Source organism: Convolutriloba macropyga, chromosome 11 (assembly GCF_964194025.1).
Source record: "Convolutriloba macropyga chromosome 11, txConMacr16.3, whole genome shotgun sequence".
NCBI lineage: Eukaryota > Metazoa > Xenacoelomorpha > Acoela > Convolutidae > Convolutriloba > Convolutriloba macropyga.
Genome location: NC_134478.1, coordinates 36,093,071 through 36,113,223, shown reverse-complemented (window position 1 = coordinate 36,113,223; position 20,153 = coordinate 36,093,071).

Here is a 20,153-nt window from a genome sequence, read left to right as displayed (position 1 = left end):
TTCACATGCTCAGTTATTGATTCTTTCTGTTAAGATAATGAATATCCGGATTATTTGAACTCTGTTTTCTATTTCACTTAGGAAATCTTATGTGTCTCACTCTTTCTCGTATTCAGGTCCAAATATGAAACTTTTTTCTTATCGCTGATCCTGGAAGCTAATCTCAGTCTGCCCTTGCTACTGATGGACCAGTTCTTTCTGTACAGAGGTAAACGGACAGAAGCTGGCTTTTTCTTCGTCGATTATCCTTACTCGTATTTCAGATTTGTGGTGGAGTTGTGACATTTGAAGGAACCCGATATATCTCTTGGGCAATTCGTAGCATACAGATTAAACATCATGGAAGATTCAGACAAAACCTTTTTTGAAAAAACAATTAGCTTTGATATCTAGTGGAGCGGCGTCATCAGCAGCGGTTCTTCTATTTACGGTTTCACCTTTTAAGGTCTCTAGACATGGCTCTGCTTTGACATCATTGCAGACGTCAATGAGCAGGCTAGCAAAATAGTCACAAACGTCAATGTGTCTGGTGCCTATAGCCACTTTTTGAAAAATGAAAAGCTTGTGCTGCATTACATTAAAATTTATCAACAAGCGCATGTTGACGGTAAATTAATGGCATCCCATCCCCATCTGAGGGCAATTCCATCAAAGATTTGCATTGATTATATAGGAATTGTATCTTTTCCTATAAAGGGGCGTTTAACCAACACGATGATTCTTATTCCATAGCCAAATCTAGACAAGAAGGCTCTTTTTCCTTGATGAGATTTTTTAACGCCGTTTTCCCGAGCCTTTTCCTGCTTTTCTCTTCTGAGTATCTGAATAATTCCTCTCCTGATAAAAATTTGCACTCTCACCTTTATCATTCGTTAACAGCTAACACATCCGAATAGATCTTTCAAATTCGGTCGCCCTGCCTTCAGCTTGAAAAATGCTTAGAGACCTTTTTTAACTAAAAGAAAGAAAACCTTCCGATGTTTTTTCAATTTATGAAGTATGGCTCAACATTGGAGGATAGGATTTTGATTAATTACTTTTTCAGATTCCCTCTGCAGATGCTGAGAGTTAAGAGTAATTCTAGCCTTAAAAGTAAATTTATGTTGCTATCCATTTGTTAATGACTTGTACACATTCTTGGGAGAAACCTTACAATGTGGGCGAGTCTCTTCAGTTTGTTGCATTAGTTCAATGAGGTTCTTTTCATAAAATGTTTGCAGTTTTATTAGAAGCAATACCCGAACGCGATAAATCTCAATAACATCAGCATCTTTTCCAAAAAAATTGGTTGGTGTTGTGAACAAATTCCGGTTTTGTATCGAGAAAACAGTTGATTTAATTATAACCAAATGCACCGCCATGTTCATTGATTGGATATAGCACAGTTTGCATTATTGTTCCCCTTGATTTTTTTCCTTAATAAAATTTGTAAACTTCGTGTTTTAAGCACGGTTACGTCATTACGCAGAAGTTACTTTGAATTTCATTCGTTATATTTCGAAACATTCCCGGTTCTCGATAAACGCAAGAAGTGCTAAGTGACTTCAAGCAGGATCACTTAATCATTAGTTCTAAAATTTTTTTGCTCTAAGGTTGAATTGTTTGCACCACAAAAGGGGAATCACATCCACACCAACTAAATTCATAATAGAGATTATTGTAAAATGTATTTATCAAAGATCAATTTAGGTGTAAGCTGCGATGGGAAAACTGTTGCCTTTTAGGACTAAATATAAAAAGCACATGATCTTTGAAAATTTCACGTACATTGAAGGCCCATGTTTTCTGTTTTTCCAAAAACTGACATTACTTTACTCTGACTGCATTTTCCGACAAATGATCTTTTCTTCCTCTTACTACTTCTTCCGAAGTTATTATTAAAATTCGTTAGCACACAGCTCCTGAATTTTGACCCACGACCAGTTATAAGTGGTTTTGGTACCCATAAAAAACATCAGTTCTTCATCCAGGACAACTCTAAAAACAACCTTCATTTGCATATTTCCCCCAATTTTGATCTAGGTTAATTTGTAGAATGTTGAATTACACAGCTTTTGAAAAAATTTGTATTGTTTCTGTAAAAAATATCAATTTTTGTTGGTTAATTCATTGTGCTGTTTGTGTAGCGTTTAGAGCAAAAGCACACAATTTCTTCAATTTCAAGGTTTTCTTGTCTTTAGGCAACCGCCTGTGTGGACCAATTTTTTGTTGCTAAGTACTTTTCCAATCAAAACGATTGTTTAAATTTTTCTTTATTCCAAAGTTGCTCTGATCTGTTTTTGAAAAAATATCGAGTCTTTCCCATTTTAGCCCTCCCATGAAGTTATCTAACCCCAAAATGGTGTTTTTATCAATAATGGGGGATATAGTTTATCTGACCACTAAACTTGTGGGATAATGAGAAAGACTCAAAGTTCTACACTGCTGCTTTTGGTACTTCCTTCCAGATGATCATTCTATTCCTTTGGGGATTTTGAAAGGAAAACTTTTTTGTCTCATTAGCAATCTGAACTTTTGCATTAACAGCTAATGTTTTTTTCTGTTTGCTCTAGTATTCTTTTTAAACCGGCGTTCACAAGCTTCGGTATTGATTCTTTTTGTTAAATCATGAATATCTGGATTATTCGAACCCTCTGTTTTCTATCTTTCCGTAGCAGGAAGATTCATGTGCTTCACTTTTTCTTCCTATGAGAGAGAGAGAGAGCAAAAGACTTATTTCTCAAAAAGAGACATCAAATTTAAAGTTATTAAAAACCTCATTGATTATCTTTGTACGGAAACAGTTATTAACATACATTTTTGAAAGTTCTACAGATATGACATTGAGAACAAATAAAAAACGAGCAAAAACAATCAAGAGAAAATGTTTCAAGCTTACAGATAAGATACCGACGAATGACAGACACAGCAGCAGATTTTAAAAAGTCTATGATTCCGTGTCGCTGAAGGATATTAACTGGAATAATGACAAGCTCAAAGAAAGTATTATAGTCGATTTTAGTGAGATGATTAATTTGAAAGAAGTTGTAAGAAGATGAACGAATATTAGCGATTCGGGGGTTACTTTAAAATATTTTCAAACACCGGCATCATACTTTCCTTGGAAAAGTTGGATAGAAGATGTGAGGTCAAGAATTTGCAGCTCAAAACATATGGGTAAAAAACTGTTTCCCCGGAGTAATTCAACATACGAAAGAATTTGGCCAAATATCCATCTAAAGCAGCCCGCTTGAAATCTGTCGAGCTTTATCATCAAGTAAGTATCAGTGCGCCATAATTGACTTCCATAAAACAAGATTGATAGAACACAACAACGAAACAAATTATACTTTACATTGCTGTCAGTAAAGAACGGAACAGAACAGAAAAGACGATAAAACGCTCGTCTAGAAGACACAAGCTGGGCATCAGCATGCCTATTGCATTTAAATTTCTTGTCAAATATTATTTCAAGGTCCTTATAGGATTCAACAGATACAATAACATTACCATATAGAAATTGGTTTGGCTTCACAGAACAGCTAAACACAAGTACCTTCGTTCTTAGGCTATTAAGTATCAAACCATTTTAAAGGTTCCATCATTATGAAAATTCAAAGACTCAAATAACATTTTCAGATCATCCGCAAAAAGACAAAGAAAACAGTTTAAAAAAATACTAGGTAAAATACTAGACTGTATAAAGACAAGTGCCTTTAAACTTTCTTAAAAAAGTATCTATTTAATCAATCAGTTGGGTGATCGAATATATTCTGGATTGGAAACCGAACTGTTTAGTATGAAGAATGTGTCTCACATTTTGATGAATAAATTCAAATATTAGCCTCTAAAAAAGAGGGATATCTCGGGTAACAAACCAACTGGACGATAATTCTCATTGCAATTTCTCTTTTATGAAGAGAATGAGCAAAAGCAGTTTTCCATTGAAAAGGAGATTAAAGAGTGGGCAAAATTGAATTTAAAATGATTAAGAAGAGGGACCCGAAAAGAGCAGGACAGTTGCTGAGCAGTTGTCCAGGCAAACCGTTGTATGACTTATAGTTCGCTGTTTTTGTACTAGATATAAGGCGTTGTATTTTGGTTGAAGTAATAGAGGCTTCGAAGTCTTTAATTGATAAAACACAACGAGTCAAAACTAAAGGAGAAGCTTCATAGTGCTTTCCATTGAAATTAGATGAGAAAAAACTATAGATGGCGACTGCTATTTGAGAATTTGACAAATGAGAAACAGAACTGAGAAGCATATGAGTGGGTTAATGAGTTTCGCAAAGACTGTTTAGAAGCAAGTGAAAATCTTGCGAAGGAGCATTTTTTGATCCATTGATAAAACACGCTCTATCAAGTTCAATAGACTGCTGCAGTGGGACTCTCGTGGCCTCCAAATTTTTCAGATTTCTCTATGTAGGGTTCTTAACACATCGGTGATCAGCAGTGTCAAAGATTTTAAAAGAGTGAACACTTTGTGATGAATAGAAATGAGTAACAGATAAACGCATCATATTCATAGGCTTAAAATGAACAGGAATAAGCTCAACGAAAAAGCTGTAAAATAGAGATATATCATCTATCAAAGGATTACAAGAAAATGTGAAATATTGCAACTTGGATACAAGGCAGATAAACTGTTGAAGTCAATAATAAAAGGTCTTCTCACGAAAACGGCAAATGGTCTCATAATCACAAAGACGTGCTGGAATAGGATAATGATCACTTATCGAGCAACATTTCAGATTAGATTCATTATGAGTCTGATAGTCAGAGGTACTTGATAAAATGTTGTCCAGAATCTCGCCCTTGTCATGAGTTGGTGATAACTCTAGCGGCATCAAAATGTAGTCGGCGTATATTTCAACAGATTCGGACTTACGACAATTAGTGCCGGTCACATTCTCCCAATCCAAACCAGGCATGTTGAAATCACCTAGTACATAAAGATTTAGCTTCTGGTCTGAATTGCACACAAGACCTGCAACTTGATTAGTGTAGTACGTAATTGATTCAGCTAGAATGTCATTCGGAACAACAAAAGCACTGCCAAAAAGGTGGAAGAAAAAATAAAACAATTAGATATATATGGCCGTAAAGCATTATAAGCGACATGGCCGAATAAAAGTCACATCCTGAGGACGATGACAATGGATGGATGTCACATCTTAAGTTACCTGAAGCAAGAATAGCACCACCACCACCGAATCGTCAAGCCAGGTCCCAGTCAGATAGGCAACATCATCATGATTACTGATGCACAATCTCACCAACTTAGTTCGCTTTTCAATAGTAGTTATATTACGACATTTCAATAAAAGAATAGTAAGGGCAGCAGTTGTAGAAATTCAATTACCATTGGCAGTAGTAATATGTAGGGCTCGGAGTTGATCAACAATATCCTCATGCTCCTCCATTATTCTGATCTCTTTAGTCAAACGAAATAATTTTAGATTGTGAATACGTATAACTTTTTTTTCGAAGCCAGACTCGGCTAGTTTGTATTTGACATCCAATAACTTCTTCTCGAGCTCTCTTTCGTTCCAGAGAAGTTTTGGTTTAATAAAGTGACCCGAATGAGATTGTATGTTCAGCTCATTACTACTCTACGATCAAACTCATTCTTTAAAGTGACCCCAATTGGGTGAGGCTTGGAGGTGTTCGAGACTGCTGAACTGCATTGTTATCGGTGGCCTTGGATTGCACGTAGTTTTTTCAAAAAAGTATTTTCGGGAATGTTCTAAAAGACAACGGTCCTTTTCGCAGTGTTGTTAAACTCATTCTTGGATAAAGTTTTCTTCACAACACTGGACCAATCACGTTCCACTTTGTGAACAGTTTTAACGCGGATCTCATCGATAGTTGTAGAAATATGATCAAATTTGTCTTTGTTGAGCCAATTTTGATCGTTTTCCCAGAAAGTACACATGATAAAGTCCACCTTCAATTTACCAACTGAAGCTACAATGTCATCACTACGGATATGTTCCTCAATCGTCGGATAATAATTGGGTTTTATACGTTCGGTCTCGCTAACATCGTCGACTGAGTTGACTTGGGGGCCACCACTGCGCCCAACCAGACTGGAAGTCATTATTTGCGAAAATCAGGCTTATAACTCAGCTGATTACTACTGTAAACAGTAACTCAAGAACAAAAAGATTACTTTATTTGGATCTAATTTCAGCAGCTTCAATAGTATTGAATCTCGTTATCACTGAATCTTAAATCGGATCTCTAAAATCCCCAGAACTTAAGCGCTATCCAGCTCTTATCCGATTCGTCGAGCGCAGTAAACTGAAATGGTACTTCTTAAACAGCAAATGAATTTCTATTTAATAAGTTTATCACAACAATTGGGCTAGAGAACCGTTTTGTTAGAGAACCGATCCATCCTACAAGCCCTTTTGCCCTCCTTTTGCCTCTTCAATGGAGCCTTTAGGCGTTTCCACTCATGTTTCCAATATTCAACATGCATTTTCAAGATGGGTTCCTTCAAGAGCTGTAAAGAGCATCCGAAGCACTTTCGGAATTAATCTCTTAAAATGTTTGTTTTAATGAGTGCCAGGATTGCATTAGCCTTCTTTATTTTTGTGATCTCTAAAGTTCAGAGAACTCTCTTTAGTTTCCCCAAGAACGATTGCTAAAACTTTCAATTTCAGATCTTGAATCGATGTGTACGAGGATACCTGGATCAGAACTCCATTTTTGAACAAATGCTATTTTCGGACTTTGAAAAGTTGAGATTTAATTCCTTAATTTATAAGCAGACTTCGTTTTTTTATTAGAACAGAATTCCTGTGCGGGTATCTTCTACGCTAAGTTCTGGCTAAACAAATTTTTTTTGAGTGGTGGTGTTGGCGAATTTTCATGCGTTTTTTCAAAACTTTGCGCAGATGCCATGGTGACCTAGAATTGACAATAATTGTTTGAGTTTTGTTCTGCTTGTTGCGGCTGCTCAAGACTCTCAGCGGAACCGATATATCACAGCCTGGTTCTCGAGTTTTATGCCAAACTGGTTCTTTACAGGGTTCGATTGACTAACAATCTTGTCGAATTGATTAGTCGCTCAGACGTATTAAAAGACTTTTCCTTTAATTTGGTTGATTGAAGTTAAGAAAATTCTTAGTATAAATCTATATTCAATCTCGTGATGAAGTTTGTAAGGCTTGAACCATTGTATGTAATGTTGCTAACTTTTCGTTAAATAAACTCAGCTAACTTAAATCTCGCAAAGTTTTAAGATCTATCAAAAAAGGCAAAGTTGTCAAAGAATCAAATTTTAGTCAATCTGAGAGCCAACTGCTCTGTATAGCAGTCTCTAATGGTGCTAAATACAATTCACTTTCACAAATCAAACAATTGGTTCAAAGAAAATAATCAAATACTTATCATTTATAACATCATTGCTACTTGTTTCTGATTGGTTAATCAAGAAAGTGATACAAGTCATTGTTTTCATAGGAATGTCAAATTACTGCAAAAATTACTTTTATTGACATAAGCACGGATGGTTATTACCTAACCTTAAATGCCTCAAAAGAAAGGTATTTGATCTTTAATGATCGCCTAAAGTATCATATAATAAACAATTTAAAAAGAATTTAACATTAAATAAAAAAATATCAAAAAATGCAAATTTTGCACCATATAAGTGCTAATAGCCAAACTTGTGGGTGTGATGTGATAACGTTTGTTGGGTTCATGAGTAGTTTAGAAGTTACCCTAACCGTGTGCCATAATTAGGGTTCCTCAGGGTTTCCCTTCCAAAAATCGGGGGTTGAACAAAATTTCGATCCCAACTTGTAAAAATTTTCAGTTTTGACCATTTTTGTGTTTTGACAAGTTCTAAGTTTTTTCTGTTTCAATAGTTATTTCCTGGTGTCTGATTGCTTTTGTAGCTGATTTGAAGTGGCCCTGTTTTCGGTCTCGGAAACACCATCGTAGAATAATAGCACTAACTTCACGACTGGCCAGTTAAGCTCTCCATGTGCCATTTTGACTCTCAATGGTCTCACAACACCGTTGTTGCCAGTGGAGATCTCAATGATTCGTCCCAAATTGTACTCACATCGTTTTACAGAGCCATCTACTAGCCACACAAGTTTACCTTCTTTTAGGTTTTGCAAATTTTCTTTTGACAACTTCGATCCCGGTTCCATTGCAGAAGGTATTCACGAGTCCATCTTTTCAATATCATGTCGACATATGCTTGAGCCATTTTGAATGATTTTATCAGGTCAGGTCATGGAAGTGCTCACTGGATGGCATGAATGATGCACTTGTGTTCATTTGTCCTATCAAGAAGTGAATTGGCGTGAGTGCCGTCAAATCTTCAGGGTCATCACTTACAGCTATCAGGGGTCTTGCGTTAAGTGTTTGCTCTACAAGACAAATTGTTGAGCTGGTTACCTGTCGGTTTCGATTGTCTAAGATTGCAATCATGATCTTCTTGCAACTTTGAACCAGTTTTTACCAGATTCCACCAAAGTGCGGGGCTCCAGGAGGATTGAATATCCGAACAACCTTTTTCTGTGCTAAGTCACTTTCAATCATGTCCTAATCCTTCATGAAAGCTTTCAGCTCATTGGCTACTCCAACGAAACTCGTTCAGTTGTCACTGATGATGCTGTTTGGATAACCACGTCTTGCAATGAATCTTGTCACTGCAGCTAGGCATGACTCGGTGTCCAAAGATTGTGCCAATTCAATGTGTACTACTCTCGTTGTTAGACAAGTAAAGATGCAGCACCACCTCTTCAAAGTACTTGAAGGAATTCGACTTCGAAGTGTCCGAATTAGTCGACGCCGGTATGAGTGAATGGGAACACATGTTCATCAAGTCGTTCTCGGGGTAGGTCTGCCATCGGTGGATGAATCGGGTTGGCGTTTCTGTGACTGCATTTGATATATCTCGACTTGATTTTCCTTAATACACTTCTTACTCCAATGATCCAGTACTCTTGTTCAAGCACGTTTCCCACATATTCTGTGCCCTCATGTAATTTGTCACGATGTGCTTTCTCCAACAGAAGTTGTTCAACTGGATGTTTCGGTGTTAACAATATTGGGTGTTTTGCTTTGTAATCAAGGTTTGAATGCTTCAGTCGGCCTTTCACTCCAATTGTTCCATCTTCTTCTATGATGGGTGACAGTTTGGCGATGATCAACGTTTTGGAGATTTCTTTACTGTTTGCTTTCGACTTTGAAACATTCGGGAAGCTTTCGTTTTGAACAAATCGAAACATTATTTGCTCGGCTTGATGAATTTCGTCTGTTTTGTTCCTTCTGCTTCGTCTTGAAATTCCTGCAGTAGGTAATGAATTTTCTAATTTTGTTGAAGGTACTGTTTCGTCTGTAATCAATTAGTCGGTCTATTTTAGTTTCTGTGGCTGGTTACAGTACTGGTTACTTGCTCAGCTTCAGCTTCGTTCACTTGGCACCCAGGTTTTGGCCACTTTTCTTCGTCTCTCTGGATCCATTCTGGCCCGTTTAACCATGCGCGCTTCTTGGGGTTTTCGATGGACCAATATCGTGCCTCCTGTGCCAATATCTGATGGTTTTTCGATGCCTTTCACACGTCTCCATTGATCCATGGAAGAGTTTTCCAGTATTTCTGCTGCCCTGTTGGCAGCAAACACTTGCTGTTGCTTGTGAGCTGACTGTAACCACTGTCAGACTGCAGATGAATCTGTTCAATGATAAACTTTTTCAATTCTGACATCATATTCTCTCAATAAGTGCCTCCTGAGACGAACTCCGTAAACTGCGACTTGAAGATCTAACTTTGAAATCTTCTTGTGTCTGATAGGTGCTACAAGGCGTTTTTCTATCAAATAGTTGAGTTTCAACGTTGCCATGCAGATATGCCACTATGCACATTGCTTCATCTGACGCGTCTGTGAAAATGTGTGGTCTCAGGTTTGTTTATCCGTTTTCGAAATAAAGTCGATTTAGCGACATTGTCCTTATTTCTCTCAAATCAGAGCACCAATCACTGAATTCCGAATTCAGAAGAAACCGAATTCTTATCGTGAAGGTGAGCATATCCCAAGTGGGTCGAACACTGCTGAGACAAAGGATAGGACAATTCTCTGAGTTATTTTTGCTGGAATTTCTTGCTCAGTTCCTAGACAGATTTTGAGACTCCATTTCAGTCCAAAGATTGATGATGATTGTGGCTGGGCCTCGAAAGTCTTCTCAACTTTCGTTGATATGTCTGCCTCAGGGATTTGTGACTTGACATCTTCACCACTTGCTTTCCATTCCGTCAAATTGAATCAACTTTTACTAAGGATCTCTCTATCTCGAATCTTCTTTCGCCACTTGATGCAAAGCGTAATGTGCACAAGTTGGCGAGTTCTTCACTCCAAAAACGTGTCGTGTATACATGTAAAATTTTATCCTCTGATCTGAATCGGAAGTATCGGTTGTCACCGCTTGGGACACCAACTTGAGGAAACATCGCTTCTATGTCGGCTGAAAGTGCTTTTTGGTGTTCTCGGAAGCGAAAAAATATTTCCGATCAGACTCTGCAACAGGTCTGGTCCAGATAGAAGATTGTCATTGAGGGCTACACCTTGGTTTTTTATGGCTGGCTGGCACACTCTTCTGACTTTCTCGGGTTTGTGAGGGTTGATGACATTAAAGCCTGTCTCTGGTTTCGTACACTTAACTTGTTCAACTCTGCTGACATAACCAGCTTTGTCGTCAGTGTCAATGGTTTCTCGATAACGCTTTCGCAACATATCATATTTCTGTAGGCGTCGTTCTAGGGACTCGAGTTGCCCCATTGCAGAGTAGAAGTTATTTGGTAACTTCACTTCCTCTTCTCGCCATAAAAGTCCAACTTCGTATCTTTTACCTGTGAATGGAGTTGTTTGCTCCAATGATTTCATTTCTCTCTGCTCATCTTTCGAATGAATGGTGACCTTACAGTTTGAGGCGTAGGATTCGATGTCCCAACATTTACTCAACTGGTTTGCTAACTTGTCCTCTGATACTGAGGTTGCTGTTGTAGCAAGAGTTGCTGCTTGTTTCGCTGGTAGGGGACCACTTAAGGCCCATCCTATTTTCGATTTCACTGCCCATGGTTCAGTTTTGTCGTCTGACGTCTTGAAGTTCTTCAGATGTGGGTAGCGATCTTTCAACCCTGCATATCTACAATCTGGTAACCAAACTTCAGTTTTGCGTTAACATAGAATTCCACTGATGTCAATAGTCGGGACTTCTCGTGCGCTGAAAAGGCTATCGGTACTATTTCATTATTGACATCTTGTGATATGTGGATTCCTGATATTGACAAAGACGCTTTTCGGCCTTGCAGCTGCAGTGCAGATACAACTGACTTTTCCACGAAAGAGATTGAGGATCCCGTATCACAAATTGCCAGCACGCTCAGGCTGTGGTTTCCATTCACCAGTTTTATAAGCACTACTGGGAGTCCTCCTTGTGTGATCATTGTTGCTACTGCTCGCGTAGCATCTGAGACACCTGTTGTAGCCTCCTTCTTTGAAAAGTCGCAGTGCAGTATCTTGTTGTCTCGTCGCCCACAATTGGGCACACTGTAGGTTCTACTATTGCAATCCTTTGACCAATGGCCAAGTCTCAGGCAATTGAAGCACAGTCTGAACTTCTGCATATGTTCTCGTCGCTCGTTCCGATTCATTGATTTAAACTTCTCACAACTCCAAATGGCGTGCTCTCCATCTTTGCACGGACATTCTGAACTATTTGGTTTTGTAGAATCATCAGCATTGGATGCAAATCATTAGTTTTCGGTTTCTCACGGTTTTGAAACTTAGAGTTTGTATGGGCTAACAAGTCTTCATGTATAAAAGCAGTTGATTCTAACCAATCTTTGAAAACAATCAAGTTCGTTGCTAGTAATCGGTGGTCTTGGAGATGTCGTAGCCACTGCTCTTTGAGCTGAGAAGAAAATTATCTGGTTTCTGAACTCGGAATTCCCTCCAATTCCAGGTCATGCTGAAAACCAAGTCGAGTCAAAACGCTAACCGTGTTTCTGTCTACGTTAGAAAAACGAACAATGCAACTGGAGTCATCGTGTGTAACTGGAGTATGTGTGTATATCTCCTTGAGTTGAGATTCACCAATGACTCCTGCAGAGAATACGGTCTGACAAACTTCTTGAAGAGAATGTCACAGGCTTGAAAATATGCCTGTGAGCTGAAACCCAGTCCAGAAATTGCAGCTTTTGCCTGACCAATGAGGCTTATCTTCAGATAATACATCTTCTTAGTATTGCTCAGCCGTTTTTGATGCAAAATGACATTGAAAAGTTCTACCCACTAGGGCCACACCAAGGGGTCTCCTGAGAATTCCGTTAAATTGAATTTTGGTAATCCTCTTGAATCACCACTCGGTTGATAAATTACTTATGGGGTAGCTTGGCTACCTGTTGTTTGATTTGGCTTTCCATCGATCTGCTGCGAGGATTGTGCTTGGGACTCTGGCTTGTCTGCCTGTTTAGGAATGCTGACCGTTCTTGTCGCTGGAACGTCGTCTTGGGCAACAGCGTCTGTGGTTTTGTTACCCTTATTGTTTTAAGGATTTCTGGTTTCTTGAGAATACTCGAAACTTGCAGTTGCGTTGAGAAAAGATCTGCACCCGGTTGAAACAACGGGGTAGTTTTTGGGTAGGTGCTGAAACCCTTGTCACCTCTCACTTGTTTGACATTTCTAGGAGGGTTGATCATAACATTTGGAGATAGTGGTCAACTAGGGTCTGCCTGTTGAGCCAATGAATTTGCCCAGCCTGCCGTTCTTTCTAGATTGCGTCTTGACCAAACACTTTCTAAGTCATCTGCCTGAGATGCTCTTGAACTTTCTTTTGTCCATTCAATTTCCATGCGCCTTTTCTCTTCGTTGACTTCAGCTTTCTTTCTTTCGTTTTCGAGCTCTCGTTCATGTTGTCGCAAACGCAGCTCGTCTTCTTCTTGTTGCCAATTTAGACATAGTTCTCGTTCTTGTTGTTCCTTTCGTCGACGCAGTTCAATTTCCTCGCGCTTCTGCTCTAACTCCATTTGCTGCTCTTGCAATCGTTGCTTTGTTTCTTTCTTAGCTCTTAGGTTTTCGAGCTCCATTTCGTCGATTTGTTGCCTTCTCGATGGTCGCGAGTTGGCAATACTGGGTTCTTTTCTGCTTCCGTGTGTAGCAGAATGCCAGGAAGAGACCTCGAAGTTCTCCTCTGTGCTCTCTATTGCTCCACTTTCTGTATCAATTACAGTTTTGTTTGGGTCTTTTTCACCAGCCAATGTGGATGACACTAAAGCTGTTTTGTTCCCACAATCATTGCTGCGCCCGAACAGCTTGATCAAGTCTAGATAGTAACTCCTGCTATCGCTGAGATTCACAAACAATTTTGGTGCTGTCCTCTGAGTTTATTGATCGAATCATTTCTGCGTAATTCTCATCTAGTTTTTATTAGCTCTTCCATTTGAATACACAATGTCTGATTTTTGGAGTCGTTTAAGTTTTCTGCCTTCAACTTCTTTTCCAAATCTGACGGTTCTTCAAAACTTGTTTTAGTAGCTTGTACTAATTTGTATGCTTTTAGTGTGTCTTTGCGACAGTCGACGAGTTCTGTGAGGAAACGTTCAAGGTCTCGGAGAAAGGGCACCTTTTAAACTACCCATCGCAGAAATTTACCCTTTTCTTCTAAGATACGCTTGGTGTTACTGTCAAAATTTTCGAAATGACTTGGCTTTAATAGTAACCTCTGCTGTTGTCTGTTTTCCTCAAGTTCATCTTAAGTTTCGAAGAAACATTGATAGGCTTTATATGCAGATACTGTTTTCTTCTGAGACAAGTGAGTTTTCATATCAGCATGATGTCAAATGTTTTAAGCAATTGAGCTTGCTCACTTTCTAATCTCTTGAGTTGGGCTGACATCTTGTCGTCAGCCGTTTTCCAATGTCTATCAGGGCTCCTTCCAGTCATCCTAAAGATCTCCTTCTGGTCCAACAAACAGAATCGAAGATTCGTCGCTGTTCGTGTTGTTTTCGATGTCCGTGTCACCGGACCAAAAGTTGCGGCTGCTCAAAAGTCTCAGCGGAAGCGATATATCACAGCCTGGTTCTCAAGTTTTATGCCAGCCTGGATATTCACAGTGTTCCATTAACTAACATTCTTGTCGAAACAATTAGTCGCTCGGACGTATTGAATGTCTGTAACTTTAATTTGGTTGATTGAAGTTAAGAAAATCTTTAGTGATAAACCATGATCAATCTCGTGCTGAAGTTTGTAAGATTTCAACCCATGCTTGTAATGTTGCTTACTTCTCGTTAAGTGAGCTCAACTAACTTCAAACTCGCAAGATCTTAAGATCTAGCAAAATAGCAAAAAAGACTAGAGTTGTTAAAGAATCAAATTTTAGTCAATCTGAGAGCCAACTGCCCTGTATAACAGTTTCTACTGGTTCTAAATACAATTCGGTTTCACTAATCAAACAATTTGGTTAAAGAAAATAATCAAATACTTATCATTTATAACATCTTTGCTGCTTATTTCTGAATGGTTAATCAAGTAAGGGATTCAGGTCATTCTTTACATAGTAAATGTCAAAATACAGCAATATATAGTTCTATTAACATAAGCACGGATGGTTATTACGTAGCTTTAAATGCCTCGAATGTACAGTATTTGACCTTTAAAGATCATCTAAAGTATCATAAATTAAACAATTTAAGAAATTTAACAATAAAAAAGTATCAAAAATGCCAATTTTGCACCATATAAGTCCCAATAGCTGCACTTGTGGATGTATTGCTAAAAAAGTCGTTGGGTCCATGAGTAGCCTAGAGATAACTTTAACCGTGTGCCGTAAGCTCGGGTACAAATAATTGCGCATCAGTACTATCACTGCCAATGGGTGTCCGAACAATACATTTGTTCTCATATTAAAAACGAAACTATTTGACAATTTACTTCAACCGACTCAGAATTTTAAGTTAAAATAAGCCCCAGCTACCTCGCTCTGAATCTTTGATATTGTATATTTGGCCCCTTGTCATTTCCCCCAACGTCAAACTGAACTCCCCATTTATTCATGTAATAGATTAGTATTCCTATTTCATATACTTACATATGCAATTTAACACAAACGGAATTTTCAATTGAATGCTGCAGCGAAGTTTTATATTTAACGCGTGTATAAGATATTATGAATTTTTCCGTTTGTGCAGATTAATGGGTGCAAATTATTTGCACTCTGCAGACCCACAAATCATTTTCTAAATAATGATAAACTTCGTAATGGCACCTGCCCATGTACTTGATTTGCAAAGTACGAGGCGGCCCAAATAAAAGTGTTTCGAAATCACAGTTGTCCAATTTTAGCCCCCCCCACACTACTAAATGAATAGCCTATAGCCCCAATCATGGTAAACCTACCATATTGATTGAATTTAAATTGTAAAAGATATCAATTTGTCAAATTAAAATTAGTTCCAATATTTAAAACAAACGTTTCGAATTTTACGTTCCTCGTAAGGTTCAAACTTTTTCACAAAATGTTTTTGATTAAAGATAAAAATGAATTTGTAATTATACTTGTCTGAGACCACAATTAAAACAATTCTATGAACTTTTCTAAAAAGTAAAACAAATTTGTTTACTATATACCATATTTAGCCTACTTACAACTCATATCTACATCTCTTATTATTTTTTTTAAAAATATTCTTTTTCCGGATTTTTCGATTTTGGCCATGTTTTTGTAATTCTGAGGTATACCCTAAGTATACCTCCTGTGGAGGTTTTGCAAATTTTGTTTTGTCATGCAAAAAAAATGTTTTTGCCCTATGTATCCTTATGTAGTCAAAAAAATGATTTGAACTAATATTTTTGCGTGAATTACTGCCCCGTATATTCATCGCGTGTGTATAGTGCCGGCTTCAGCTTGTTGATGTATATAGCTTCGATAGTCATTAGCTTCTCTACTGTGCGACAGGCATGCAGATTTTTCCATTCAGTGTCTTACGTGGAGCCACTACATTTAAAAAGATGTTGACACTTCTATGACTCATTCTTATGATGTTCTGATATCCTAGTGGTAGTACGCCGGCTTGTTCGCCCAACATAGATGGGTCTGCATCCATTACGATTTATCGCACTTGTCACGTGGGATTTTAGGCCTCTATGGAAAGAGGACTTCAGGGTGGGAGGCACGTTCATCATTTTTGCGTTATAAAAACCACTTGCAATTCGCATAGTTTCTTCAAATTGCTTGCAAAGTTTTGAGTAAGGTTGCCTCTGAATTATAGGAAAACAGTTGGTTTATCATGAGATCTATTCTTGTTTTTTGATACATTTTTTGTATTGTTCTCAATTGGTCTTTACCACCACTTAATATCTTCTATAAAGACTGGTTCACCAATTTTGAACAAAAATCCTCTGGATACTGATTTTTGGTCCAGCAAGTTTTGTTTTTCTCAAGCAACTGATCGAAGGCAAACCAATTAGATGTTTCATTAAAAAACCTGTGAACCGTCCCTTGAACCACCTTTTTCTTATTCTGAACCGGGGTAAATTCTTTATTATTCCTCTGCCAGTTGGTTTTTGATACAAATGGTAGATGATAGTACTTTTACTGTTAATATTTACGTTAATGTCAAGAAAAACCATATCCTTTAGGTTGATGTTTAAAGATACTTAAAGATTAGAAACATTGAATTTGAAATTATCAAAGAATATATATATCAAACTATTTTTCTAAGTAGTCGACAGCAGAAATGCCTTCAATTGAATATCAATGACGACATATTACCATTACCAAAACTAGTATCAAAAATATCGATAATTGAAATTCTGGGGATGCAAACAGATAGAATATAAAAAAATTAAACTTAGGTATTCTGATTGTCAGGCTCACGCCTCTGTTGATCAGCTCATTATTGTTGTCTATTTGACTCATTCTAACTCAAAGTTGTCGAAATATTGAAGGGCCCCGCGTTTATCCAAACTTGCTTTGAAACAACCAAAAGATGGGCTTGACACCGCATCATCGGGTAGCTCGTTTGGTGCCTTAACGCTGAAGAAGATCATCGGCAGCTCAATTCTCGGCTCCTTTGTAAAGACTTTGCATTGGTTCCCCCTTATTTCTCTACAACTCGTTCCAAATAAGCCAATTGTCAAGTTCGTGTCTTACTTTTTCGTCAGTATACTATAGATCTGTATCATCCTGCGTCTCTTCCTGTAATAGTTTTCTGTTGGCAGCCTGATTAGCCTGAATCTCTTTTGGTAGGGTTTTGACCTCTTTCGATCTCTGAAACTACGCTTGACGCTGTATATTCTGTATTAGAATTACGTGTTGGACAGCAGACTTTGTTTGCAATTTCAGAGTGCGGTCCAACCAAATGCCTTGTATAGCTGAAGGAATGTCTCTATCGTCACAATTTGGTCGGGTTTTCTTGATCGCGCCATCTTTGTTTATGATTTTTTTTGAGGGTCGAAGATTAGTTTTCAGTCTATGCTTACACGTAGGTCTTTCTTTGATTCAACTCCATTTAGATCGTCAACTTTGTCCAGGTTGTAGCCCGTTCAGTTTTACTGTTTTTTGTTAATAAGATCAGTGTAAAGCTTGTTTGTCAGTTGAAGCGTTGTAGACAATGATTGGACCTCATCGAAAGATTTTTCAGATCTTGTTGCAGTAGCCTCTGACCCTCTGCTCTTGTGGTTGATCTGAATAATCTACCAAAAGTTATATAGGTGAATCATAACTGTCTGTCATTGAGTATATTTATATGATAAAATAATTTGGCCCAAAAATGACACTTGCTGAGAGCCAATTGAGACTGGTTTGCAGTTGTAGTAGGTCCTATTAAGCCTTTTATTCGCAACCCCTTATTCCCTTTGTCTGAGAAAACTTTTATCCAATCAATTGTTTTGCCCTTTATTCCGTACTGTTCTAGCATTCCGTGTAGCCGAACATGTGGCGCAGTATCAAAGATTTTTGATTCGACATATATAATCTCTAATTCGTGTCCAATGTCAAGTGCTTCGGTCCATTTGTCCATGGATTTTTATTGAACTGCGTTGTCATCAATCTTGCGTTCTGGAATCCAAAAAGTTTCTTCAGGCTTAAGATGTTCTATTCATCCAGGTATTTCATAAAGTGCCGCCTGAAGAATTTTATATCAATTTACATGAAATCGATGCTAAGCTGAACAGTTTGTAAATGTTTCAATGCAATCCTCGGATGATCATTCTATTTCTTAGGGGCTAAGACAGTGGAGAAAAATTCCCTCATTAGCAATCTGGAGTTTTGCATTTACAGCTAATGTTATTTTCTGTTCGCTCTAGTATTCTTTTCAAACCGTCGCTAACAAGCCTTGGCATCGATTCTTTCTGTTAAATTATGATTATCTGGATTGTTCGAACACTCTGTTTTCTATATTCCGTAGTAGAGAGAATCATTTGCTTCACTCTTCCCTCATATGTTAGAGAACCGATCCATCCTACAAGCCCTGTTGCCTTCCATTTCCTCTATTCAATGGAGCTGTTAAGCGTTTTTACCCATATTTCTAAAATTCTTCTGCATATTCAAGATGGGGTCCTACAAGAGCTGCATAGAGCATCAAAAACATTTTCGGAATTAAACTTTTTAAAAGGTTTTATTGAGCGCCAGGGTTGCATTAACCTTCATTATTTTTGTGTTCTTCAAAGTTCAGACAACTTTCTTTAATTCTCTAAACATCCATTGCTGAAGTTGCCAAGTTCGGGTCTTGACTCGATGTTTATAAGGATACCTGAATCAGAACTCTATTATATAGTTTTTGTTCTCCTTTCATCAAATTTACCACGTCGGTGTATTTGACAGAGCAACATTGACATTTAAGGTAGAGAATAGGTCTTCAAGTTTTGCACTGGTCTTGATTGTGTTTTCACTAAATGTTTCATTGAAACCCTCGGGATTTTCGATAAATCGGTCAAAATTTTCTCAAAATTGGCACTCATGGTTCTCAAGATATCTTTGATTGTTAAGTATAGTTATCTACTCCTTGTACAAGATCTTCTGCCTGATGAGACAATGAAAATTCAAGCGCCCTTCTTCTTCCAATTGAAAATTTTTCGTTTAACTACAAAATTCTTTGTCGGAGGAGTCTTGGTTGAACCTTTTGTACTTCCAATCAACTGTACCTTCATAACCATGAAGCTTCTGATTATTTGATTGCAAGATGATTGTTCGCTGACTTTGCTAGTGTTTCGTTTTCGTCCCTTTCTAGCATACCAATGTCTACAACTTCCTTGCTTCTTGGCAAGGAAAATTGTCAAGGGTTGCCATTTCCTCAGCCACATGTTTGGGGTTCGTGTCGGATGGAGAATTTACAGAAAAAAAGTCGCGTCATCCGACAAGCAGGAAAATCTTGTCGAAAACCTTCGCTCGGGGAATGAAATTTTGTGTCCCTGGTAGGGCACCTGGAAGGGAGATTGTTTCCAAATTGCCCAATCCGATGAATTGTGCCGGAGAGCTCGCTATGGTAAGAAACTTTGATGGTGACGTCTTGTACAAATAGTTGCGCAGCAGTCCTATCACTGCCAATAGATGTCCTACCAACACAGTTGTTCTCATAATCAATTTGAAACTATTTAATAATTTACTTCAACTGTCTGAGACTCAAAATTTCAAGTTCAAACAAGCTCCAATTACTATCTTGCTCTGAATCTACGATACTGTGTTTTTAGCTCTTGATATTTCCCTGATCTCCAAACAGAACTTGCCCAAAAAAATGTCTCGAAATTACAGCTGTACCATTATTGCCCCCCCCCCACATTACTATAGGTTAATAGCCTATAGCCCCCCAATCATGGTATACCATATTGATTGAATTAAATTTGTAAAAGAAATCAATTTGTCAAATTAAAATTACTTCCGGTATTTAAAACAGACGTTTTCGAATTTTACGTTCCTCGTCATGTTAAAACTGTTTCACAAATTTTTATTGATGAAGGATAAAATGAATATGTATTTATTTTTGTCTGAGACCACAATAAAACAATTCTATGATTAACCTTCATTATTTTTGTGTTCTTCAAAGTTCAGACAACTTTCTTTAATTCTCTAAACATCCATTGCTGAAGTTGCCAAGTTCGGGTCTTGACTCGATGTTTATAAGGATACCTGAATCAGAACTCTATTATATAGTTTTT